Source organism: Canis lupus, chromosome 20, assembly GCF_048164855.1.
Source record: "Canis lupus baileyi chromosome 20, mCanLup2.hap1, whole genome shotgun sequence".
Lineage (NCBI taxonomy): Eukaryota > Metazoa > Chordata > Mammalia > Carnivora > Canidae > Canis > Canis lupus.
In genome coordinates, this window is record NC_132857.1 from 57,118,216 (window position 1) to 57,145,921 (window position 27,706).

General features: G+C 40.1%; 1 long non-coding RNA gene across 2 annotated transcripts; it reads left to right on the forward strand.

Moving 5' to 3' along the window:
* The first annotated feature begins 1,611 nt into the window (after positions 1-1,611).
* LOC140612147 (uncharacterized) lies at positions 1,612-26,085 on the forward strand. 2 transcript variants are annotated; one of them, XR_012013462.1, is made up of 3 exons: positions 1,612-1,841; positions 2,221-2,381; positions 25,785-26,085. It is a non-coding gene; the product is annotated as an uncharacterized lncRNA (long non-coding RNA). The 2 variants fall into 2 exon arrangements; XR_012013461.1 differs by lacking the exon at positions 25,785-26,085 and adding an exon at positions 14,487-16,222.
* The last annotated feature ends 1,621 nt before the right edge of the window (positions 26,086-27,706 follow it).

Consider the following 27,706-nt stretch of genomic DNA (forward strand, 5'->3'; position numbering starts at 1 on the left):
AGGGTTCTACTTAAGAGCAGAAAAAGGCTTTCTCAAGGTTTTATTACTTCGTAAAATGTATTAGGTTTCAAATCAATGTAATTTTAAAAGAGAACCTCGTTATTTTTACTAGATGGTTTTAAAGTTTTCGCTAATATATGAAACCAAACAACCACAATTAGGAAGCTCTTTCTCTACAAATTGGACGCTGGCCAAGTGTTTACAGACAGACGAGATTGAGCCCATTCACTGTGAAAGCGGCAGTGACACAAATGGCACAGGGGCTAGACTTGGCCAGAACGTCGGCCTCACCTATTGAACTGACAACCGGAAGGGCACATTCAGAAATGCCTATGGCCATGCCTTCTTCTGCGCCTTTGCGGTGGGACTTGGCTGCTCCGCCCATTAAGGAGGGAAGGCATTTCTCCGTCTTTCCCCTGGCTTGTCCCTATGGCTCATTTTGAGCAATGGAAAGGAACGAGAGAGACACCGCCAGTTCTGAGCCCAGGTCTTAAGAGGTCTTAACCACTTTTGCTTTTGCTGTCTTGGACACCGATTGAGATTGTCATGTGAGGCAACTTGTCTAGCTCCCTTGAGGACGACAAGCTACCTAGATCCCAAGTGGCCCCGCTGACAGCTAGAAGCAACTACTAGGCAGGCGAGGAAACCTATCTTGTTCCTTTGGGCCCACCTGACATTGCAGCTAGATGCAACCACGCGTATAGGCCCGGGGGAAACTAGCAGAAAACCTTCCCGGTCAACTTAGAAAAATCATGAGAAATAAACCATTGTGTTTTAAGTCCCTAAGTTTGGGTGTGCATTCTAAATTAGCAATAAATAGTAATGGAAATATCTCCATTCTGGCTTGGGCCTCACCACTAATTAGATGTGTTATGTGGACAAGATACTCGATTCTGTGTACTTTCGCCACCTCACATTTAAAATGTGGAAATGTGAGTTACCTAAAGCTGAAGTCCCTTCTTGCTCCAGTGTCGTGGGAACTTCCCTGAAAATCCCTGAGCCAGTGGGAGGTTTGATGTTATTTCATCAAGAGAGACCAACAGGACAAATCTTAAAGATGGAGACACAAAGTGGCTATCTTGTGGCGCAACAACATGCCTCCAGCGCATGCAGGCAAACAAATAAAATAGTTGTTTTGTGCCTCGTTGACATGTAAGTTAGAAATTCATATTTTGAGGAAAACTGTGGGGTTTGGGCAGCCAAACGATAAAAGAAATACAATCAGTTTGATCAATCATTGCTCTGCTTTGTTAACCATTTTGCAAAGGCTTGTGGGTAACAACGGATGTAACAATACAAGTTGGCTGTTACGATGGGTCATAATCTGTTTTAACCCGTGTAAATAGTTTGGATAAGTCAACTGTAAGGCGCCCAAATGGGCCCATCTGGTTCCTTTAAAATCTTATCGAGTTATTCACTTCAGCACTTTTATGAGCTAACATCATCTCTTGCAGATAACTCTGCATAATTGGTGATTTCTGATTGCCTGCCTGAAATTCTTTCTTGATGTTGGTTGTAATCATTGCCTGATGGGAACATTTCATTCTCCAGCATGTGTAGTCATAATTAGTTCAGATTCCATGTAAAGTTAATCAACCCTGAGGGAGACTCCCCGGATGTCACCATGGAGGTAACAGCTAACATTTTTGCTCTTTTACTTTGTTTGATCACAGTTGAATAAGTGATCATCTTCTGTTTACACAACTAGCCTAGCAAAATTGGACATATGATGTGAAATGCAAGCTGCATCTTTGGCAGATATCTACACCTGGTTATTGATACGTGCTGAATGTCATTATCAGAGAAATGAGGTTATTCTGAATGAAAGAAATGTGAACAAGGTAATGTATTTTGTTCTTTTTAAAATTGTCTAGGAAGGTTAAGTATTAGCAATAGCTGCATTCCTTACCGCTTTCTCAGATTTTTCTTACCTGCCGTGACTGTTACCAAGTAATGTTGAACTGAAAATCTGTGACATTTTCTATAATAAGACAATTTCAACACTGACATAACATATAATCTCAAAGAAATTTCTAGCCTCAAATATCTGCTGCTATGGCAACTTCCGAAGAACTCACTTTTCAAAATATTTGGATATACTGAGAGCTCTTTAAAAATTTACTAACTTTTCCAAAACTCTCTGATATGAACTAGGCATATTTGTATCTACTTGTTAAAAATACTCCTGTTCATTGTAAGTTTTGTCAACTTGTTTTATAGAGGTTAGACTCAACGAGATGAAAAGCAAATAAGGCAGTGTTTGCAAGAAGTAAAATGTGAAATGTTGGAAAACATGACATCAACGTTGAGATTATGATGCAATTGAGGCCAACATTATTCTGGATTCTAGACTGCAAAACATGCCCAACACATGTAAACTGGTAGGATTTATATTAAGTTTTTAAAGACCATTTCATCTATAAGGGAGATTAGCCCTGACCCATGACTTTTCCTCAGAAGGCATAGAGCAATTTTGGGAAGAGACAACAGGTTATAAAAATTATAAGGAAATTATTAATCCACACCGTGGCATTTGAATGGCACTGGGCAGCACGCATTGGTGGGACAGTCCACTGTCTCTGCAGTGAGTGGGAGTCTTCTCTCTCCCTTTGAAGGGAGCTGTGTAGTTTAGGAGGGGAGGCGGTCAGTACGATGCCATTGCCCCAATATGGCTGTGTTTGTCTCCCACATTCACAAGGTCTCAAGCCCAAGAAAAGGTATTCCAGAAAACCAAGGAGTCTTCATAACTTTCTAGAGAACAGCATGTTTGTAAAGCTTTCTGCACAGTAGACGAAGCTCGCTGTACATAAGCGTACCAATCAGATGAAAAACGTTCACAGTGGGGAAACTTTCTGTGTCTGAGGAAAACTTAAGGGCAGTCTGCTAAACACTATCTTGATGTCCTTTCTTTTAATTTTCTAAACCCAATAATAAGACCAGATCAGATATAACAGTTTGCCTTGATTTAAAAAAAAATAGAAAGAGCTTATTTGAATTACATATAAAGTCATTATAAAAGGGCATGGGCTTTCTTAAAAACTTATTTTTATTTATTTATTTATTTATTTATTTATTTATTTATTTATTTATTTTTATTTATTTATTATTATTTTTAAAAATTTATTCCTGAGAGACACAAAGAGAAACAGAGAGGCAGAGACACAGACAGAGGGAGACGCAGGCTCCACGCAGGGAGCCCAATGTGGGACTCGATCCCGGGACCCCGGGTCACACCTTGGGCCGAAGGCAGGTGCTAAACCACTGAGCCACCCAGGGATCCCCCTCATTGATTTTTCTTCCAAAGTTCAGACAACTTTATTCATTATCTCTGAGTTATTACTGTCCCGGAATTGAAACTGAATTGAGTTGAAATAGAACTGAGAAAGTCGTTGGAATGTTCCAGTGTTAACATTGTTTAACAACTTTGTCTTCGTGGAAAGGCTGGCCCATCAGGATATTCATATCGCCATTATGCTAGCTGATAGCCAGTATAAGCCTGAAAACAAAAGCAGAAATGCAAACCCCGCAAGAGAGCTCAGTAGAGAAAGCAGGTTCTAGTCTCAGCTCTTTCACTGACGCGCCGTAAGACGAGGTGAAACTCCGTGATCACCTCCTAGAATCAGAGCTTCCTGGCACCACATAATTTATGGTTACAAGGGACCCAAGACAACGTCTGCTCCAATGCTTTCCCATTAGAGACTGGAAAATTGATGCTGAGAGTTGATAAGGAACTTGCCTGAGATCACACGTTTACTTTAAAGAAGGGCTGGGACTAGAAGCTCAGTCTCCAGGGCCTGCTTTTCTCATCCGTAAAATAAAGAGGTGGCTTGGACGTACTTGAAGGTTCGCTTGATTCTATTATATTGTTTCTGTGCACGTTCAGCACTGGGAGAGACCACAGGAGGTGGATATCATGGCACCCCTGCTCTAGCTCCTGTTTCTACCTAAGGGGAAGGGGAAGGAAAATGCAAATGCAAAGTGCACATTATGTACTGGCAACTCCTTTTGTGACCCACTACTGCTGTAGTCAATGCCCAGCAGGCTTCTCCTGAATATTCATGAGAGATTAACTCATGAAAATATAACCCCAGCTTCCCAGGAACAGTAGCCAGAAAAGCCCTCATTAAAATTGCATTTCTCTTTATGCAAATGGCTGGTTTTGCTTCAAAAATTGGCCTGTCAATGCAGGGCGTGAGTTTGCACCATGGCAAAATGATGGTTCATGAATAAGGAAGCAAACTTCAGCTTTCAAACCTCTTTGACCAGAGTTGGAAGTTATAGGACAATATGGTACAGAGAAGCAGTTGCCCTCCTCCTCGCCCCCCGCCATGTCCATTCTACCCTTTTTAGGAATAAAATCCTTGATTTTTAAATTGGCAGATAACCTCTCGAACACAGACTACAATTTTCTTTCTTCCTTGAAGCTAGGTACAGCCACATGATCAACCGACAGCTAAACTTTCTCAACATTTCTGCCCTCGACACTTTAGGTCAGATAATTCACTGTTGTGGGAGCTATCTTGGGCAGTGTGCAACATTCAGCAGCATCTCTGACCCCTACCTACCACATTCCAATACCCCAACCTTCACTCTCTTCTAGTCGTAATAACCAAAAATGTCTCAAGACATTGTCAAACACCCCACCCCCACCCCCCAGGGCCGAAGTTATCCCTGGCTGAAAACCAATGAGCTACAGGAATGGAAGTGGAAGCATCAGCGTTCAACTTCTAGCAGGTATCTTTAAATGGTTCATTCTTGGCTCCTTCCTGTTCCTGCTGTGATGGTTAGAGCTTGAGCAGCAATTCCGGGAAAATAAGAGGAACCACATTGTTAAAAACAGAAGGGCAACAAGATAGGAGGAGACAGCAACCCTATGACTTGTGGAGCCACCTGATAGCCACCGTCTGCACATCTCTGGACATGTTACATAAGAACAGCACACGTTTCCATCTCCTTTACATCATTGCCATGTGGGTTCACTAAAGAAGACACAATTCTCATACCTAACCTTCAATTATTTTCTGTGACCCAGTAATCTAAAGAGGGAATCATTTATGTTCACAATTCAGAAACAACTGATTTGTCATTAAGGAATCTACATTGAAAGCCGCCTCTCCCCTCACAGAAATTTTTTGATAAGTGAACTCTGAGGTACACAGATATAGATCAGTGATCCTCAAAGTTGGCTACCTGTTAGAGTCATCGGGAGAGGTTTTAAAAATCTGATGCTCAGGCTACATCTCAGACAACTGCCAGCAGTACCTTAGGGAGCAGGACCTGGACATCAGTATTTTACAAGCTCTTCAGGTAATTCCAAGGTGCAGCCAAGTTTGAGAACCATTCATACACAGCATTTTTGAGTTCTGTTTGTGATTAATTAAACGTGGTCGCTCTTATTTGCCTTGGAAAGGTAAGGCATGCGTTATGTTCTCCACAGGAGACAGTCTTTTTACAAAATGTTTATGTTTCCACTCCTGGATATACTCATGTTCAGGGTGCAAATGGCGAGAGAGAATCAGATATAATTTTGTACCAGTCAGCAGAATCTGGCTGGAGAAATATTTTGGTATCTCATGTTGCAGAAAATAATTGAGTTCATTAAAGGTAAGCTCGATTCTCTCTATTCCCTCAGCACACACACACACGCACACGCACACACACACACACACACACACACGGACACTTACTGTAATCAGTAAAGACAAATAAATGACTTGGGAGAAGCTAATTTTCCCCTGATCATTAAAAAGTAAGTGCAGAGGATATGAAAATAGAGTGAAGCCCCCTATAGGTGGGTGTGGGGCTGCTATGGAATTGAAATATATTTTGAAACCAAACTAGCCCCTTTAATTTCTACCAGAAAAATAAGCAAAACAACTCAAACTGGGGGTCTGGGACCAGCCATAGTGCAGTCCTGGAATAATAAGAGTCTTTAACTCCATCAACCACCCTATATCCCAGGGAAGAGCACCCTGACCAGGGGAGCAAAGGGCAATTGATATTGTTATTTCCTTTTTTGTCCATTATCTTTAATGAACAAGCTCTATTTCTTTTCTAATGTTTATTGTTAAAGGGCTCTTAATTAAGTCACAATATGTGAGTGATCTAAGAATTACAATAAACCGTCACCACAGAAACCATCTTCTGATAACGAAATTCCTCTTAATGCTAAGAGAGGTACAAAGGGGGAAGAAAGATGAAAGGGGAACAAAAATGCATTGCATTCCTACTATAAACCAGGCCCGGTGGCAGACAATTTATTTGTATTATAACCAAAAGATGATTTCAAAGAAGTATTCACCTGTCAATATGTTTATGAGAGCCACAGCACAATGGAGGCGAAATAAACCTGAAAGATCTTCTACAGGTGAGAAACTTGATGATCCTGGAAAAGTTGGGACATAACTGGGTCTAGAATAATGACCTCCTATCTCAAGTCGGGCGTTCTCATTTCCTGCCCCCTTCCCCCCCCACTCCCTGCCTCCATCCTCACCCATTTACAATTTACAAAATCAGGTGGCCAGGAGCCCTTCCTCCTGACCAAGAACAGAATAAGGAAATAGGTCCAAATGGCAACACAGATGATTTAGGTAAGATGCAAAGCAATTCCCCGGTGCTAGCATCTGCTTGTTATAAGAGGAATATCCTTTCCCAGATCTCTTTCGGGATATAGTTCTTTGTCATCCGTGATTTGAGATTGAAGTACAGTAAACTCACCTAAAGACAAAGGTTGGATGATCTAGTGGGACAATTCCTTGAAATGTCCGGAGCATCTAAAGTAAGTACAGGAAATGTCAAAAGTTCTGGCCTGGCACTTTGTTAAGGACGGCCTCAACAGAGTTTATCCAAAACTAATAATAATAATAATAGCTAATGGTCATTTTACACTTACAAAGGCGAACACTGTCCATGGCACTTTTCATGTCTTTTTATTATTCTCATTGGTAAATGGAGAAACAAAGAGGTTTAAGTAACTTGCTTAAGGTCATACAATGCAGGGGCCCCTGGGTGGCTCAGTCAGTTAAGCAGCCAACTTCTGATTTTGGGATTGAGGCCTGAGCCAGGCTCTGCGCTCAGTGTAGAGTTTGCTTCAGGATTCTCTCTCCCTCTTCCTCTCCTCCCCCACTCACTTTCTCTCAAATACATAAATAAATCTTAAAAAAACAAAAAAGGTCATGCAATGCAGTCAGCAAGTGATGGTTGCAGGATTCAAATCACACACTCCGTATACAATCCTGACTTTACACTGCTCTGTGATTCTATCTGCATACTCTGTGCCATAAATAAAATGACTAGTGATTAAATGGCATTGATGTGGTTCTAAAAGAGACCTGTGTCTGAAAAGCATCAGATCATTTCCAAAAACACAGTAAAGTACTTTTCAGATACAGCCTGTTAGACTGAAAAAGACAGTGGTGACCAATATTTGCACTGTCACGCTGGGGCTGGGGGTAGTAGAGCCTGCCCTGTGCCCATCAACTGGCCAGCGTCTGCAGCAGGGTGGTCCTACAAGGATCCAACCCTGACTTGTTTTGTTTGGTTTTGGCAACTGGCATGGTCGGGACCATAGAAGTCAACCTTGATGGTGGTCAAAAACTGGAGGCGATAGAAGCCTACAGGGATTGGAAGAGGGTTCTCTGCCTGTCAAAGCCATACGTTTCTAGGTAGCCTCAATGTGGTCCCCCTTTCACCTGGTTCACGGAGAACTGGGACTTACTGATAATTGACAAGTCCAAGGTAAGGAAATAACAGAGAAATTTATAGCTCATTTAATGCGTTTCCTTCAACATCTGCTACTTGCTGGGGAGAGTGGGAAATGCAAAGGGGGTGCACAGACTTGGCACCAGATGGTAGATTGGACAAAACAGCCTCAAAGCTCAGAGTCCCGTTAAGCCTAAAGGAAGTGGAGCACTAAGGTAATATTGTGATACATTCTGGGCATAACACAGCAAAAACAACAAAAACAACCCCAGGACACTTTTACATCCAGTACCTAGGAAACAGAGTGGGTTATATGTCCACGCTGCTTCAATGCTCTGTTGGTATTTGTGAGCCATCGGAGCTAATGACCCAATGACAGCAACCTCATGCACGTCAGTACTATTTTCCTGAGCATACTGCCTACTGATTTAAACATATGTTCCAAAAGTGCTAAATGAAATCCTATTCCCAAATTATGAAACTAAATATTTTCCTTAGACATATCTCACATTGCTCTGTATGCCATGGAAATTTCCCATGACCCTTGGAGTCACCTCCATTTATTTGTTCCCATACACGCTTCTTCTGGGATGTAAGACAATCCAGTTGAAGGCTAACGTATAAGTATCCGGTAGCATGTCCAACAAAGCTGTTATTTTATCAGGAAGACGTGAAAGCTCATTTCAGAAACTGAAGCTTCCCAGGAATGGAGTAAATGGTTTGGTAGACACGACTTGAAGACTATCAGAAAATTAAGAGTATTGTTTAGTTAGGAGATAGGAGTTAACTAATGTTTCTAAAATGCCTGAGTTTTAGATCAAGAATTTCAGCAACTTGATGCATTCAAGATGGAGAACTCAATTAAAAAAAAAAATTTGCCACCTACACAGAGTTTTCACTGTAAGAACAAGGAATGGGTTTAAGCTATTATATTAACAGGGATTTGAAGATATACCAAGGAAGGCGATTGCATTTCAAGCAGTTAAATTTGTTTTAATTGTTGATTGCTTGTCAGAGGCAGAGGCAGAAAATTAATTAAAGTCAATACTCAGTAGACTTAGTTGCTATTAAGTAGCGTTTGGAATCTGATTTAATTCACCAAGTGACTGATGGAAAGAACAACAGTCCAATTTTTCAAATCAAGCAAAATTTATTATTTAACTCGCTGATAAATGTTTGGATCCAAATGAGCAGAGAACATGAACAGGCACAATTGGCAAAACTAATTTAAAATCCACAAAGACCCACAGTAATTATCAAAGCAAGTGACAATGGTAAATATTTCAGTGACATAACAGCAAGGGGTTATTTTCCTGACTACACCCCGTTCAAGCTATTTCATCATTTAAATTCATCCTGTCTCCCCGAAGTCTCCAGCATTCTTTTCTTTTCCTTTTCCTTTACGTTTTTTTTTTCCTTCCTTTCTTTCTTTTACTTTGAGAAATCAAGGAATTATTTCATCTCCAGGCTAGAGCAAAGAAACCAGATTGAGGAAAATGCTAATAATTATACTAACTTATTTAGGCTTGGGGCGGGGGTTGTTGAACAGGGGATGGTGAACAGGGGATGTAAAAAAACATTTTAAAATATCAGTTCGTATATTTTCATCCTTATTAAATTCTTATTTGCACATAACAGGTTGGCTGGCAAAAATATCTATCTTCAAGACTCTAAATGTCCACATCCAAATGTCTGAAATTATTCCAATGTATTATGTGCTGAATTTTACTATTCCAAGTGTACTTCATCTTTGTCTTGTTATTTCTGCAATTATTGCTCTGAGCATCTACCATGAAAAAACAACAAAGAGTATATAGATGTTCTGAATTTCAACACCAAATTTTCTATTTAATTTGAGTGTAGTCAATGATGAGCAAAACATGTATGTAATTCTTATTTTTACAACTTCTGGTCTGTAGAATATGCTATAATTTTTATTTTATTTTACATGGTGAAATTCTATGCATTCAGTGTTGAGTCTCCTTTGGTATGCTTGCTTCTATATGATTAGATGACATGGATTTCTTGAATATTGCTCTTTGAAATACTGATTTATAGGAATGTAGGTGCCATATATTGTTTCCCTCCAGTCTATAAATTCATCTTTTACTATTCATCTCCATTACTACTCATTGCTAGATATGTTGGAAATCTTTCGTTCTGTGCAGAACCACTCACCACCCATCTCTACCTTATTTTCTGCCCCTTGGCAGAGGCTGCTTTATTTGGACGACATCACTGGTCTCCCTCGCCCTGCATTCATCTTCTTTTTGGGTTTGAATGCTGGTAGGAGATTACTGAGCCAAAAAAAAAAAAAAAAAACTTGAGGTGTTTGTTCCCCTTTGGGTTTGCCATTTATTCTTCTTCAGGACCTGGACTGATAGACAATCAGCTTGATGTATTTTCATTCATTTTAATACTTTTAAAATATATGATAATTAACCTCTATTCCATGAATCTTTCTACACAGGATTTGGTATATTTTAAAATAATGCATCAAATAGAAAAGATAGAATAAAATAAATTATTGTTCAGATAAAATGAGTGAGGCAAAGGGAAGATAGGGGCAAGGAGTCCATTGGATCAAGAGTTCTATTAGTGCATACAACAGAAACCATGAAGTCTTATGAATGTGCTAAACTTGGCTTTCAACTTACTAGTAGCCAAAGCAAAAGAGAAAAAAAGAAAGTTGAAAATGAAGGTTACAGAAGCACAACATTCTTCATACCTAGAAGAGAGAAAATTCCATTAAGACAAAGAGAAAACTAATGCAATAAGTGGTAGATTTAACCACATTCTCAATGACCTCATGAATCAGATGAAAATGTTTTTATGATGTCTTATTCCCCAAAGCATCAAAATATTACTGTCTGACCACTATGATTTTTTGCTGAGAAAAACCTGTATATAATGTACTAACAAGGTTATGTTTTCAATTTTAGGGGGAGGGTGGGGCAGGAGTGGACGGTTAGGGAAGCTAACTTTTGATGAGCTCTAACTTGTAATGATGAGTAAGTCTGGAGTAATATGAGAGGTGTCCATTTTTTGTTTAAAAATATGCTCAAGATGCTAAAAAATTTGTTACCACTGTCACAATGATCAGATACTAAGATAAAGAAAAATCCGCTAAAGAGGGCACCTGGGTGGCTCAGTGTTTGAGCATCTGCCTTCGGCTCAGGTCATGATCCTGGGATCTCAGGATTGAGTCCCACATCGAGCCTGCTTCTCCCTCTGCCTGTGTCTCTGCCTCTCTGTGTGTGTCTCCCATTTTACTACAGTCTATGGCTCCATACTTAAGGAAATTGAGGGAAGAAAATCTGGGTGTGGAGCGACAATGTTATGCCCACATGTGGAAAGAAAAGAACTGAGTGTATAAATTTCAGTGACCAAAGTTTAAGAAGAACTTTAGAAACCATTCAATCAAAAAAAGAAAGAAAGAAAAAAAAGGAAGGGGGGCAACTAGATAGTCCAGTATCATGTTTTGCTATAGAAGCCCCCAATGGCTGAGACTCAAAATGGCCTCTTGTCATTCCATTTCCACTGATTTGTGACCCTCCTCTTTCAGGAAAATGCAACCAAGTGAAAGAATCCCTCAATTAAATACATATAAAGCTTTGGATAACCAAGCTGGCAACACGGAGTGTAATTTTACAACACTAGTATATTTAAATCAAAAGTAATTGTGATTCACTCCCCTACTGGGTCCTGAACTGAAGTGGCAATGTTCCCCTTAAGCCCCAGTTCCCAAACTGCACTAAGGTGCCCCAGAGCGGCACAGGGAACTCACAGGGGCCACATGGGGGCTTTTAAATTTTGGAGGGAAACATGGTAATAACTGACATCTGTTGACACAATGAGAACTACTAGTTTGATGTAGCCCATAATTTAAGCATTAGGTCATGCTATATTTCTTTCAATGATAGCTTATTATTACAAAGTGAATTTTTGGCAGTTGCTATAATAAAAAGTGAGTGTGGTGCCATAATCAGTGGGAATGCGAAGCGAAGGTTGCAGTGTCCCATCTGATTCCAAGATATGAGAAGCTATGCAGGGCCCAGCAGGTGCACGCATCACATTCACAAGAATCGTGGCTACATAAGAGTGAGCTAAAACACGTTTTCTTTCAGTGTGTTTGCATTCTTTTTCGAAATGGCTTGTAAGTTGTTAGGACATAAAATTAATTAGTTTTGATTCAACTACTTAAATAAAGGAAACCACTAGATTTTTCTTGTGGCCGTGGGGTAGTAAAAAATATTCTGAGATACTCAGGACACTGTGAGCCACAAATGTTTGAGAATCTTTGTCCTAATGGTTAAGGATGTGGACTCCAGACTTAAAATCCCAGCCTCACCACACATCAGCTGGGCTGCCATGAACTTAACCTCCACTCTTCATCTGCAAAATGGAGATTACAATGAGGCATATCTCAGTAGCGTTATTCTGGGCGTTAATAGGTCAGTTTACCCAGGCCAGGGAGAAGAGGGCCAGGTGCAGAGCACATGTCCTCCCCGTAAGTATTAGCTATGATGCATCTACGCTAAGCCGCAACCAAAGGCAGTGGTAGTGGTGTGCTGCTGCTGCATCAGGCAAATACAGATGCTGTGAGGTTGGAGACCTGTGCCCTGTGGAGCCCGTGAGCTAGGGAACTTTCCTTCCTCATGCTTTTTCTGCTTGATATGAGAAGAAACATGCCAGACATTTCAGAAGAAATTTCAACTAGTGTTTAGTGGTCTCTCAGTCACAATTCCAGAAAACGCAAGGAACTTGGTGTCCCACATGTACCATGGGGAGCCCTGTGCCCCTTGGCTTCATAAACAGCTGAAATCACTTCAGGGCCTGAAGCTAAAGCAGCAGAGGGAGAGTCTTCACTAATCACTCCTTAGAGGAAACCAACTTTAGAGCAATCACTGTTCCTACACCCAACACTTAACCTTAGCTTTCTTGTCTTGGATCTTTAAAGCTATCCATGGCTATATTTTGGAAAGGTCACAGCTCTTAAGTTGTGTTTTGTCTGATTTCTCCCTGTGATTATTAGTTTCCAAAGGAAAGGTTGATCTTAAGTTCCCTTAAAAGTTTCTTTGCTCCTAATAATTATGGTGTATCTGTTCTTTCCCCTGAACGTGGGATCGTGGCTTTTAGGCAACCAGAATTTCTGTCTCAAACACTATACAAAATAAGAAAAGATACACTCTGTTTAAGAATATGTAAATTAGGGTGAAATAGAGAATGGGGATGAAGAATACACTTATCACAATGAGTGTTGGGTAATGTTTAGAGCTGTTGAATCACTGTATTAGCTCCTGGAACTAATATAACACTGCACATTAACCATACTGGAATTATAACAAAAAGCATTAAAAAATGGATATGTAAATTAATTATAGTAATTCATATGGTAAATCGTGGTTTTAGAGATTTTTCAATGACACTCTAAGACAATACAATGATAAAAAAAGCAAAATACGGGATCCCTGGGTGGCGCAGCGCTTTGGCGCCTGCCTTTGGCCCAGGGCGCGATCCTGGAAGACTCGGGATCGAATCCCACGTCGGGCTCCCTGCATGGAGCCTGCTTCTCCCTCTGCCTGTGTCTCTGCCTCTCTCTCTCTCTGTGAGACTATCATAAATAAATAAAAATTTATAAAAAAAAAAAGCAAAATACAAAACTGCACATCAATATGATCTTAGTTTTATAAAAATAGAAATTAAATGTATTTGTATACATGCATAGGAAAGTGAACGGAAATGTGGCAAATATTTTTATTATATCTGGTGGGATACTTTCACAAACTTCTCCATTTCTCACATTTTGGTTTGGATATAGTTATTTTGACAGAAGGAAACAATCTACAACTAGTATGGCTTAAATAATAGTATTTTATCATCACAGATATCTGGAGATACGTGATTCAAGGAGTTGGCTGAGTAGCTCAGTGATGTAAGCACTCGAATTGATAGTTCTGAGTTTTCTTGGCCTGTCATAAAGCTAGGTGGCTGCAGCAGCTCCAAGCATCATATTATCACATGGCAATGTTCAAAGCAGGAAAGAAAGAAAGAATGCAGTCCTTGTGATGCAGCCCTCCCTCCATCGGGGAAGAGAATCTTTCCCAAAAGCTTCTCACCCTATTTCACATTAGCCCAACTGGGTCATATGCCCTTCTATGGACCTAAGATTACCACATGTGGCACAGATCAATTATGGTCCATCCCCTGAAGCTTACAGGGCCAGTGGGAAAAAAACCAAGGCTGCATCACCAAGGGGAAGAAGAGCACTGCTATAGGATGAGCAATTAAGAGTATATCCTATATCTTCTAATATACTTCCCAAATACTCTATCATGGTCAAGTGTTTTATCAAAAATTTTTTAAATATACAAAAATATGTATACATGTTTTATTAAATATTAAATATGTAATAGTTTAATATTTAATAATATAATAAATAGTGCATATATAATAAAATAAGTAATTAATGGGGATCCCTGGATGGCTCAGCGGTTTCGCGCCTGCCTTTGGCCCAGGGTGAGATCTTGGAGTCCTGGGATCGAGTCTCGCACTGGGGTCCCGGCATGGAGCCTGCTTCTCCCTCTGCCTGTGTCTCTGCCTCTCTCTCTCTATGTCTATCATAAATAAATAAATAAATCTTTAAAAAAATAAGTAATTAATAATATAAAAATTAAATATATAAAGAAAAAGGCAAGAAATATCAACTCCAGTTCTAAAGCTACCCATTATAGATTAAGAGAAATAGGACATAGGAAAATGTGAATATTGTTCATCTTCTACAGGTACGTCTGGGAGACTACAAGTGAAAAATTCTGCTGTTCTATGCAGGGCACTCACCTGATACCTGTGATCAAACTGCTTCTCATAAAAAAACTGCAACAGTTTGAATATCTCAAGGCTTGACAAAAGCTGGCTCCAGAATAAGAAATAAGAAACTCTCAAAAATTCTGAAGGAACGGGATACTTTCCAAATACTAACATGACAGGAGAAAGGTCTCTCAGGCACACTAGACTGTTGTCGGAAGATATCAGTGGGCTGCTGAAGCCAAAAAGATTAGCAAAGTGCTGAGTATTATCAGAAAACATTGTGCATGCCTTGTAGGATGACTTAGTGCCTTGGAATAGAATAGGGCAGAGAGCTCCGGTCAATGGACCTTGGAAATATGCAGTAGACACAGAGGTAACTGGTAAAAAAGACTTGAGATCATTAAATAAAGTGCAGAACAGGTGAGTGATTTGTTTCTATAAAAGAAGTGGACCAGAAGGAAGACTATATACCCAAATCCCAGGATTCGAGAACAATGGGCAGCCCTTGAATTGGCCATGAGTTAAAACTTATAAGTACTACCTGAGAGGCTGGCTCTCATGATGGCCACCGTGACCAGAGAAGGAGCCAGGCCCAGAGATGCCGCTAAACCCACCAGATGGCTCTGAAAAGCAAAGATGGAAGTCAGAGGAGAAACCACAGTCAATGACAAAATGCACTTAAGGAAGATACGGTCGGGAGGAGAGAATATTAAGAAGAGACAAATTATGTAGCCAGAAGAAGAGTGGGACTGTTTGAAAATCCAACAGACATTACTGTTCTAGTTCACAGCTTTTGTTAATACATAGGTTCCTGGCTGTCCTCCTGCACCCTAGAGCATTTCATTTTTTTTTTTTTTCCCTAGAGCATTTCAAAGGCAATTTCCAGCAGCATCTGTACCACAGGAGGGAGGAATCAGATCATTTGATGAATGGATGGTGCACAGTTGGGAGTGGTTTGAATCACACTCTTCATTTTGGTTTCTATATTTGAAAAACAACCTTTCATGGTGTCCTTATTATTTGTTCATTTAACAAGTAAAAGCTGCATTGTTTTAGGAACCATTCAATGTTGTGAGGCTAGTGCAACAATTAATCAAAGTTCCCATTCAGGGACAGAATCAGGGTGCCAGAACCCAATCAGGCCCAATGAGGCACTTGCTCTGTCCGTAAGTCTTCATGTGGCCGATGTCCAAAAACACTTAGGGTCTTATTAGGGTCCTGCCCTAGCCTCCTCATGACCAGAGATAAAAATAGGGAGGGCATTTAATGTTTACAGCAAGAAGTCTACTCTTCCTACAAGCTCTGTCATTCATATAATAGTTTACTGAGGCTTCTCTATGAACAAAACAAAACCCCCATTGGTTCATGGAGGTAAAATGAAAAAGGAAGAACATGTTTTTGTCCTGTAGGAACTTAAAATCTAATGGGAAAGATATTCTTGTCAGGCAGTTAAAGAAGGCTTAGAAGTGTATCAAGGAATTCATATGTCCTTTTACCAAAATCATCTTAATGACACGCAGCATATGCACACGTGCACCTTGAATTCTTAAGAAGTTCATCATGAAAGTCCACGTGTTTGGACTTGTCTAAAAACTAGATTATAGCAAAGTCCTGCTCTATAAACCTATTGGGAAAGTGTATCATGTTATAGAATAAATGAATCAGTTTATAAACTAGGCATCTGTGTACTTACCCTCATATAAAACCTCAACCAGAGTTAATCCTTTTATTCTATTTGAACATTGAAGCATAAAAGCAATAAAATTAATGGCGTGTGCACGATAAGGTCTCATGACTTGAGGTTATTGCCAAACTGTCCCAACAGATGTTAGTAAATTTTAATAATCTTGGAGATTTTAATAATTATTTATTTGGTTGATTGGACATTGTGTATGGTAACATTTAACTGGTAATATTAATTATATGCTTTAATTATTTCTAGGTTCTCGTAGCTTTTGTTATTACCTGGAGTACCATGAAAATTCAAGATAATAATTAAATGTGAGCTTTGATATGCTCCCCAGGGCAGGGACCTTGTGCAGCATGTGCTTACAAATGATAATGACAATTAATAATACAAATAATGAATTATGCTAAAATCAGTTAAATCCACAATGACTTTCTTTTTAAAAATTTCTCAATATAGAAATTATAAAATAACTCCTAATCATTGGGTTAATTAACCACTACTCTGATTTTAAAGGGCAAGAAGGGGAATTAGAGATAAAAGGAATAAGAAAAAATGTATTCCCTGACGCCTAGGTGGTTCAGCTGGTTAAGCGTCTGACTCTTGGTTTCGGCTCAGGCGTGAGCTCAAGGTCCTGAGATCGAGCCCTGTGACCAGCTTCATGCTCAGCACAGAGTCTGCTTCTCTCCCTCTGCTCTTCTCTCTTCTCCCCCACCCAGCTCCCAGCCTCTTTCTCTTCTCTCTCTTTCAAATAAATAGATAAAAAAAAAAAATTTTAAAGGAATGAAAATGTATTCAATAACAAGAATAATTAGTGAGCTAATAAGCATTTTGCCAAATAATATCTAAGATGGGTAATACCTATGTAGCTATATGAGTAGGTTATAGGGAAATATTTGAGGCTTGGGCTAGTGCAGTCAGATAAAATTATTTCACTCCCACATCCTATTATGAAATTTTTCAAAAATACAGAAAACATTTAAACATTCAAAAAATCTGAAAGACTTGTACAGCAAATACCAAGAAACTCATCATCTAAATTCTATCAAATAATATGATTTTTATGCCTAAAAGGCACATGAAAAAACATTACAGAAAAGATGAAAAATCACTCAAGGTGGCAGTTAAAAAAACAAACACAATAAATAACTGTCCTTTATATAAAAAAGAAATAAAATTAAACATTAGATCCCTTTCAAATAAATGTTAAAATGTCAAGAAATTGACAAGAAATGCACAGGATATATGTGAAGAGAAATATTTGTATTTTATTGAGTCATATAATGGAAGGCTTGAGCGAATAGAAAGGCAAACACTTGTTCCTGGGGTGGAAGAACACCACCAGAGGAGGATCACTCTGCAGCGTAAAGATGCAAATTCACCCTAAAATAATGTTGAAATTATTTGTAATTTTGGTTAAAAAAATGACTTATTTTTGTAAAAATATTTTAAAATTTATTGGAAAGAATAAACTAATGGGAAGTAAGGGAAAATGTATAAAACTAACAAGGGGAAGAATAATATACAAAAATGTTAAAATACGTTAAAAAGAGATAATGTTTAAAGCAAAGGTATAGGAATAGACAAGGACATCAATGAAAGAGAATGGGAAGCCCAAAATTATATTCATGGAAAAATGAAAAGTTATGTTAAAATGGATTTTCAAAACAGTTAAATAAAGATAAATTATTTAGTAAATGTTATTGGTTCAAATGTATAGGCATTTGAACAAAATACAATACTCGCTCCTTACATCATAACAAATTCTTGCCAGAGTAAAAGTTGAAACAAGTTTTAAAAGTATAAAATACCTGAAGAAAAAAAAAGAACTCTTTTTTTTTTTTGGTGATCTTAAATTAGGAAATACATTTCTTAGCATGAAAATAAATTCATAAATAAGCCAAAACCTAGATAAACTGACTGCTGAAATTTAATATGTACTTAACATAAAATATAAATAAAATAAAACAATAACATAACAGCCTGGATAAATATAGTTGCCACACACGTGACTCTTAAAGGGTTGAATTTAACAGAAAGTTCTTATAAATCAATAGGAAGACAATTCATCCTGTACGAAGTTTGACAAAGGGTACAAGAATGCAGGTCACATAGAAGAAGTACAAGTCACCAAAAACGAACAAACAAACAAACATTGAAACTGCACAGGCTTGTTCATAAATAAACATAACGAAATACATTGCTTAAGTCTTTCCTAAATTTTAAATTTAATATTAAATTAAATTATTATATTTTATTAATATTTTAATTAAATAACATTAATAATAATATTAAATAATTAAATAATATTGATTTAAAAATTTAAATTTAATATTAAATTAAATTATTATATTTTATTAATATTAATTAAATAAAATTTAATATTTTATTTATGTATTTGAGATTGAGGGGTGAGGGTAGATGGAGAGGATAGGGAATCCCAAGCCGACTCTGCACTGAGCCCGGAGCCTGATGCAGGGCTCGATCTCATGACCCTGAGATCACGACCGGAGCCAAAACCAAGAGACATCTAAGTGCCTTTTGCTTAAGTCTTTTAAACAAGTGAATTCAATCCAAATTGTACAATGGTTAAAAATCAAGAAAATGTAAATGTCCTCATGTGAGAAGCTGCCCAAAATACATACTAAGGGAAACAGGAAGTCATAGAACAGCATGTGTAATATAACAGTTTATGCAAAGAAAAAAAGTACATACATCCACATACATGCATCTTTGTATGTGGGTAGCAAATGTATAGACGTGCATACGCCAAATTCTTGATCTTGTCTACACCTCTGGAGTGAGAGGATAAGGAGTAGGGAAAAAGGTTCATAGGGACTTCCATTCTTGATACAGTTTTATACTTTAGCATTTTTAGAACCTAGCTTTTTATTATTTGGAGATAATTTTAGATACACGAGTTGTCGTAACACTGAGCATTTATTTTACAATACAAGAACTTCTTAGAATTCTGAAACATTTCAAGAAAAAAAGGAAGAGAAGAATAAAAAAAATAATTGAAAAAAAAAAAAGAATCAATCCCACAGCTTCTTAAGTGAGGAGAAGCTAGACGTTCATATCGTAGCCACATGCTTATTGTGTTTTAATATGTTTGAGTTAACTGTGTAGTGACTTGTATATAATTTCCGTTCCATCGGGTGGGCCTAGTCATCTTCAGCTAATAATTTTGTTATCTCTGCAAAGTCCTCACTTACGGATCAGGCCACCCATCATTATAGATAGGTATCTGGAATAAGAGCGCCCCACCTGCCAATTGTGGCTGAGATTCTGTTGCTCAAGAGGGACAGAGCAGAGAAGTCCCCTACAGCGTGATTCTTTCATAAGCCCCATTGGTCACGGGGGGGGGGCATATCTTCAACTTCCAGTAGATATTTATTAAAGGCCATAATTGATATTCATAAGAACTACCCTTTGTTGTGTACCTACTCTGTGTTAAATCCTGCTCTAAACTCTCTATCACTGATTTGAAACTCATTAACCACCCCCTAAGGTTATTGTGCTCTTTATCATTTTCAGCGTGCAGATGCGGAAAGAAGTTAAAGAGAATCAGTAACTCCCTCAAGGGCACATGCCTGGAATGGAGTTCATTTTCTGACCCAGGCCTTCCTACTGCAAATGTTCACATTTTTCTTCTGTGTTATACTCAGGGTAGCGGACTATCTAACGACAGGAGTAAGCAAACGATTGATACATGAACTTCCATGATGACTAGAGAGTGCATATGTTTTCTTGAGTTAGCGTTTTTGTTCCCTTTGAATCAAGACCCAGAAGCAGAATTGACAAATGTGCGCAGATCCGTAGCTCTTCTTAAATTTCTGCTGAATTTTAAAGCTTCTGTAGCCTGTCACGGTGGCATTCACCAATGCCCAGTGGCTGGGAAGGGCAATGAAAGCTCCAGAGAGAAAAAATGTTCTTGATAGTAAGAAAAAAATAAGATCAGTGGCCTGACCCACGTGTGAGTACGTGAACACCGGAACCTGTGTTGGTCTTACACATGTTCGATGGAAAGTGCATCTGGAAATCTAGAGACTTCGGGAACAGACACTCTCTTGGAACGGAATGCCCTTGGATGAAATTTCAAGTCTTGAAATCTTTTGGGGCCTGGGCAAAGACTTGCACTAATGAAAGTGACTGAATAGGAGTTTTCAGACCCAAGCAATCCTGCTTCAGGTATGAATGACACACACCGACACGCTGCTTCAGACCTGGCAGCAGATCTCTTTTGTCTGGGTCTTTAGACGCCTGGCGGTTCTCTAGCTTGTCAGCAACAGTTGTGATAAGATGGGTGGGATACGCTCTGTGGCAGTGGTCTGTGGAGTCGGCTCATCTCCAAATCTAGGGGAGCGGGTGGGAATCACATTCCAGGGGCAACTGGGTGCAAACAGGACCATCTGTCTGGATACATGTAAGCACATCCCAGGTAATACTTGGAAATATTGAAGGGGGACACATCTAGAGGAAGGAGGCTGGATTGCCTACTAATCTGGACTAGTGGTTACTGAGTGATGCCCTCTGGGGCAAATTATTCATAAACCACATTGTGAAATAGCATGCCCCAGATACATTTCACGTGGTGGGATTTTGAAGGCATGAAAATTCTATGGAGGATCTCAAGTGACATTCTTCCAAAGAAGACATACAGATGACCAACAGGTACATGAAGAAAGTGTTCAACGTTACTAATCATCAGGGAAAAACAATCAAAACCACAATGAGATGTCGCCTGACACCTTAAAATGGCCATTATAAAAAAGACAGGAAATAAGCATCGGCAAGGATGTGGAGAAAAGGGAACCAGTGTGCACTGCTGGTGGGAATGTAAATTGGTGCCACCTCTATGGAAAACAGTATAGAGTTTCCTTAAAAAAAAAAAAAAAAAAAAAAAGGAACTACCATAAGATCCGGTGATTCCACTTCTGGGTATTGAGTCAAAGGAAATAAAAACACTAACTCAAAAAAAAAAATAAAAAAATAAAAAATGCACTCCCACACACACATTGCAGTGTTATTTACAATAGCCAAGGTATGGAAAGGATCAAAGGGTCCATGGATAGGTGAATGGATAAAGAAAATGTGGCATAGGGATCCCTGGGTGGTGCAGCGGTTTGGCGCCTGCCTTTGGCCCAGGGCGCGATCCTGGAGACCCGGGATCGAATCCCACGTCGGGCTCCCGGTGCATGGGGCCTGCTTCTCCCTCTGCCTGTGTCTCTGCCTCTCTCTCTCTCTCACTGTGTGCCTATCATAAAAAAAAAAAAAAAAAAATGTGGCATATATACAATGGAATATTATTTGTCCATAAACAGGAAGGAAATCTTGCCCTCTGTGACAACATGGATGGATCTTGAGGGCATTACGGTAAGTGAAATAAGTTAGAGAAAGGAAAATACCATATGATCTCACTTACATGTAGACTCTTAAAAAAACAAACAAATTCATACATACAGAGAACAGATTGGTGGTTGCCAGAAGCAGGAGGTGGGAGGTGCGCAGAATGGGTGAAAGCGGGTCCAAAGGTGCAAACATCTAGTTATAAAATAAGTAAATCCTAGGGATGTAATATACAACCTGGTGCCTATCGTCAATAACGCCGGATCGTACATCCGAAATTTACTAAGAGACTGATCTTAAAAGTGCTCATGATAAGAAAAAGAATTGTAATTGGGGATCCCTGGGTGGCTCAGCGGTTTCACACCTGCCTTTGGCCCAGGGAGCGATCCTGGAGTCTCCGGGGATCGAGTCCCATGTCGGGCTCCTGGCATGGAGCCTGCTTCTCCCTCCTCCTGTGTCTCTGCCTCTCTCTCTTTCTCTCTCTCTGTCTCTCTCTCTCTCTATGTCTATCATAGATAAATAAATCTTAAAAAAAAAATTAAAAAAAAAGAATTGTAATTACGTACAGTGATGGATGTTAACTAGACTCATTGTAGTGATCACATCACAATATATACAAATAACAAATCATTGTGTTGTAGACCTGAAGCCAATGTAATGTTCCATGTCAATTATACCTCAATTAAAAAAAAATGCTGTAGATGGGGGCATTCTCCTCTAAGTTTTGAAGAGAAAAATAGTATCTGCTAGGAAGTGTCACTGTCGACCTAGTTCGCAAACAATGGGATGGGTGTCTGATTTGGCAAGAGTTCCAGATTATTGAACACAATGGAAACATCGCATATACGCGAACCGAGGCGGGGCTGGACCTGAATCCTGCGGACGCTGGCCGATGCTGAACGGTAAGTGGGCAAGACCCACCGCCCGGAATGCGGCCTGGCCTACCGGAGTTCTGGTAAAGTGGATCCAAACTCGGCTTCGATGCCACTGAAGCGTGACTGCCCCACAGGAAGGGTATTCTCTGGACAGCTGGCCACATAAACCTGGAGACGGCTTCCACCGAAGGACAAGCCGACAGACTTCTTCCTTCCTAGCCGTTTTCACGGAATCCCAATCTGAAGATTCGATGTGTGATCCCTGCGCCAAAGGCTGCCCTGGCAAGCAAGTCACTGCAGTGAAGACTTCCAGGACACAGGACAAAGGAAACAGCAGCCGAGACGCTGCCTGTTTACGGCAGGATTGAGCTGGTCCCTTACGGCCACGGACACTCACTGTGACCTGCTGTGCTCCACACCTCCGCAAGCACGAAGAGTAAGGCTGGTTTATTTTTTTGGTTGACGAATGTGGATGGCAGCCGTCCCAAATATAGAAAGGATCTACTAACTTAACCCGCTTCCTGGCGTCACCAAGCGTTGGGACTTGCAGTTGACCTCGACACATGCTTCAGTATCTAGCCTTTGTCGTCCACCCGTCGCTTCCCTCTAGCCCAGTCCTTATCACCATCAATATGATGCGATTCCGCTGCGCACCGAACATCTCTTTTTATGGCAGGTGCGGTGACAAACATACCCATTACATGGAAGGTGAATTGCCCCGTTGCGAAAATTTGGTCACCCCTGAGGTATCTGCAGAAACACGGGCGACCCGGACATTTTTTTAGAGAATCCTGCTATTTTGCTTTTTTGCCTGTGTGAGTCTCTCATAGAGCCTTGGGTGCTTTCTGCCCTTGCCTCCCCCTCCGCTGAGTCACATTTAGGGAGACATCCCCCAAAATGGAATTGTCAAGCATTTCTCTCAAGATTATCATGGCTTCCGTTACACTGGCTCATGCCAACCCCATTAAGCTGTCTCATCTTCTCCTATTTTCTATAACCCTGTCCCCCAGAGTCTTTCCCTCTTCTGCCCCACAGCCTTCTCTTCCCCTTGCCGCCCCGAGGCCCTGTGCCCTATTGCGTACTGTCATGTGAGCTCACGCTCTCAGGCTCCTGCTCAATGCAGCGACCCCAGGGAATTTACCTTCTTTTTATTCTGGTTTCTCATGAAAATTTGACGTCTAACCTTTCTCAGTGGTAAGAAAAGCGAAGTGCTAAGAGGTGGGGAAGGACATGAACACTGGTCAGGCTAATAACTGTCATGCTATGACACCCCATTTGGACACAGGTATAACTTGGTGGATAGTGTCGTGGAGGGTTTTTAGTTCACTCAGGTTTGGGCCACGTGATTAAAGTCACTTTGTAACAGTTACTAGTTTGTAGGTTTTCTCAGAATATTTGCCTTTTTTATCAGCCCACCCTAAATCTTTAGGAACTATGTGCTATCATAGGAGTACAAGGTGTTGTACTTCTTTTGTCCTGTATAAATGCTTTCTCACTACTTTTGCTTTGTTTTGGCTGTTTTGGTTTAGAAAACAAGAGTTGTAATCCTGTCTCCTTTGGAAATACCTCTTCCAACATTGCTCTTTCTTTTCACTTTGCTGAGTCCCATGGTTGCTAACTAACTGCATGCTTAGGTCACATAATGCAAATCATTCCCTTAATGACTATAGATTTCACATGGAGAACTCCGACATATGTTTCCCATTTTTCTCCCTTTTATGCCGCATACTTGTGCTGAATAGTTTTATTGGTAATGGGGGAGATGCCAGAGTATTTACAGGATCATGGTCATGGGAGTGTGCTGTTATTTGGACTATGTCTGGATAATGCCCACATAATCAATCAAAATGGAAACATTTGGTCAATTAAGCATTTTTCAAATGATTAGCATAATGTTAATAGCTTTGGATATTTAACCAACCCTGCAGTTATTTTGAGACGACACAGAAACAAATTCAGCAGAGTACCCTGTAAACACCCCTATTAAAAAAAAAAAATACAGAAATCCTGTTGAAATTCTGTGTAGTTGCAAGATCCCTCAGAGTCCCATGTCCAGCCCTGCCACCGCTGTGCTGAGAGAGACACAAACAGGTCCCCTAACCATGCTCTGGTTCCACTTCCTCCTTTTTAGAATGAGCGTTACTTAATCGTATTTATTTTTAGACGTCTCTTGGAACATAGCGAAAGCTATCAACCCCCCTCCTCAGTAAATACACATATGAAAATTGAAAAGGACTTCGAAGTAATATAACTCCAGACCCCAAATATTCCACACACCTCTTAGGGTTTGGTTAAGAATTCTTAGGTCAGATGATGTTTAAATAAAGACTCGTTCAGCTTAAAATTTCGTGGTTCCATGGATTTTCCCTCTCCAGGGCTCAAGGGCTGGTCTAGCCCCACCCACTCCTCCAGCACAAGTTCCCTGGTGCCCATTTCGTGGGAGTCGTGGATAGGGGGACACATTAGGTCTCCTTGCCCTACTAGTAGTGCTTCTGTGTCCACTGGCTTCTTTTAGAGAGGGGAACTCTTATTAAAGAACCAGGATATAGTCTAGTCCAGTCTCACACCGTCCAGGAGCGACTGACAAGCACCACCTTCTGGAGACAAGGCGTAGTTAAATGTCAAAGTTGATGATCCCTGACACAGCCGTACTCCCTGTTCTCAGGACCCGGCACCACCCCTCTTCCTGGTCGTCAGTTCCAGTTCCACCCACATTTTGTGAGCAATTCTCACGTCCCTTTATCATAACCAATGGTGAATCTGTCTTTGGTCTCTGGGAGCCTTAAAAATTAAGACCGGATTTTTAAGTCTGTTCCTTGGAAGAGTTTTACTTTGCCATTAGAAACCTCGCCGCAAAATTCAGATCGTTTGAAGACATCGGGCTGTTGTTCATATTAGAAGCTTTATGTCAAGTAACTTACATATGAATTATTAGAATGTTGGTGAAGTAGTGTAAAGTACTTGCTCAGAGTAAATGGGGAAGCATTAAGAAAAGAGCCACCGTCTCGGTGGATGTAAGAATGAATGAATGAATGAATGAATGAATGAATGAATTAAAACAATGCTCCACTCTAGCCCCATGCATAATGAAGCATCAAAAGAGTACCTGGCTTAAAAGATTTACTTTAAACATGCAAAATATATTTTCCAGTAAGTAATTAAACTTGCTTTTTCTCATATGCATGGTACCTTTTTACACATGCTTTGAATTTAATTGCAACAAGGAAAATTTTTAAGTCACAGAATTGCCAGAAAATGAAACCATCCATGAATATCTTTATTATAACTCATAAACTTAATCTTCTGTTATGATTTTTATAGAACTCCTTTTTGTCTCCATTCTTTTTTCTCTGGTTCTCTAGGGTCGGACCAACGCTGCTACGAAACCATTTGCCTTACATGGGAATCCCTGAGAGAGTTCAAAAAGTTTCTATTGCCAAATCAAGAGACCCTTATCCCATTTACATCTTTTGGCTTTTAATCCAGACAAGCAAGAATGATTATGTTTCCTGAGAAATTAAATTCTTTAAAGCTCATTCATGATGCATCTCAGAAAACTTTTGAGAGTCGAGTCAGCGAGTGGAATATTCCTTCAGACCTCATATCCCAGAACTAAGTTGGTTTTCCAAGGAGATAAATTGAATACAATAAAAGTTTACAGTGGGGGAGTTGCAGAAATGAACCTTTGGAAATATAGACTCGGAACACATTTCTCCTGGCATTTTTAATGAAAAAGTAGGCGTTGATTGTTTATTCCCAGACAAAATCTCTATGTCCTATACCTAAAAATCCTCAGCCTGCCAAGTGCTTTGCTTTTTTTCCCAAGGGGCTATTAGTCATTCTGTAGAATTATATTTATTTTTTAAACTTACTTTCCAGATGGACATATGCATCATTTCATTAAAGCCAAATGTGGTTTATGAAATTCAAGAATAATAATTAATCATGCCAGTGAGAGCACTTGAGTGAGGCAGACTGAGGGCATTTTCAGAAACATCAGTAATAAAAGTAGAAGCGGCTACCACCTGGGGGGATGCTTACTATAGGCCAGGCATTTTTAGGTATGATGGACCTTAACTATCTTGCACAGCACACATTATTGTTCCCATTCTCTGTACTTCTTTGTAAAGGTTTTATTTATTTATTTGAGAGAGAGGGACAGAGAGCACGCACATGAGCAGGAGGAGGGGCAGAGGGAGGGGGACAGGGACAAGCAGACTCCCCGCCCAGCAGGGAGCTCAATGGGACACTTGATCCCACAACCCTGAGATCAGGATCTGAGCCAAAGTCAGACACGTAACCAACTGAGCCACCTGGGCGCCCCTGTTGTTCCCATTTTATTAACTGGAGAGACGAGGCTGTGAGAGCTATTCAACGGCACAACTTGAATTCGAGTCTGTCCCGTCTAGAGTCCGCGTCCTTTCCATTCTGCAACCCTGCCTCCTGAAGCTAAGTGTTCAAACTCGGCCATCCTGAAGCCTGACTGGACCGCATGCGTTCTCTAGATAACTGGAAAGTAAAAACATTATTAGAGTTCTGCATAGCTGACCCGTTAACAATATTTCGTCGTGAAGTGATAGGCCTTCTTAGTAGATGAGAAATGCCTCTTAATCAGAGCTTTTGTCAACCACTTCAGATTTCTTTTTTTTTTTTTTTTTTTAACCTGAAAAATCATAGACATGAACACACACCAAGATACGACCCATTGTATCCTTCGGAGTCCCTAGAACCACCTTTTGAAAAAGTACGGTGACACAAAGAGAACCGTAAGTGCAGCTAAACGGACAGGGTCTCGTGCACAGACGCTGAACAGAACAAAGCAAAGGCTGATAAACCAACCCGAGGCAAGGCACTGGTGCACGGCGGTGAAAGAGCCACCATAGGACGCTTGAAGTCACTTCAGAGAAAGGAAATACCTCACATCTATTGGGAGGGGGCTTCCAGCAGAAAGAAATGCCTCCCGCGCTCCTGTCATCACGCATCTGGGCGAAGCACTGGTAATTACTTCGGGGCGCATCGTGGAGGTCCTATGGTTTTAAAATGGGGACCTGGCCAAAGAGGAGGAAATGGGCTGCTGGCCAGCAAGCAGGCGAGCACTGGGTGCTCCTGAGAAGAAACAGATGGAAACACAGAGAACTGCTCAACTTTGCCAGCAGAACCTATCAGTCCATCAGCTAACAGTCAGAATCTAGAAAATAACCAGAAATACTTTTCCATAAACAAAATGAACTGGAAAAGGGATGGGAACTTAACACCCAGGTCTGCGATCGTTGGGAAAAGGACA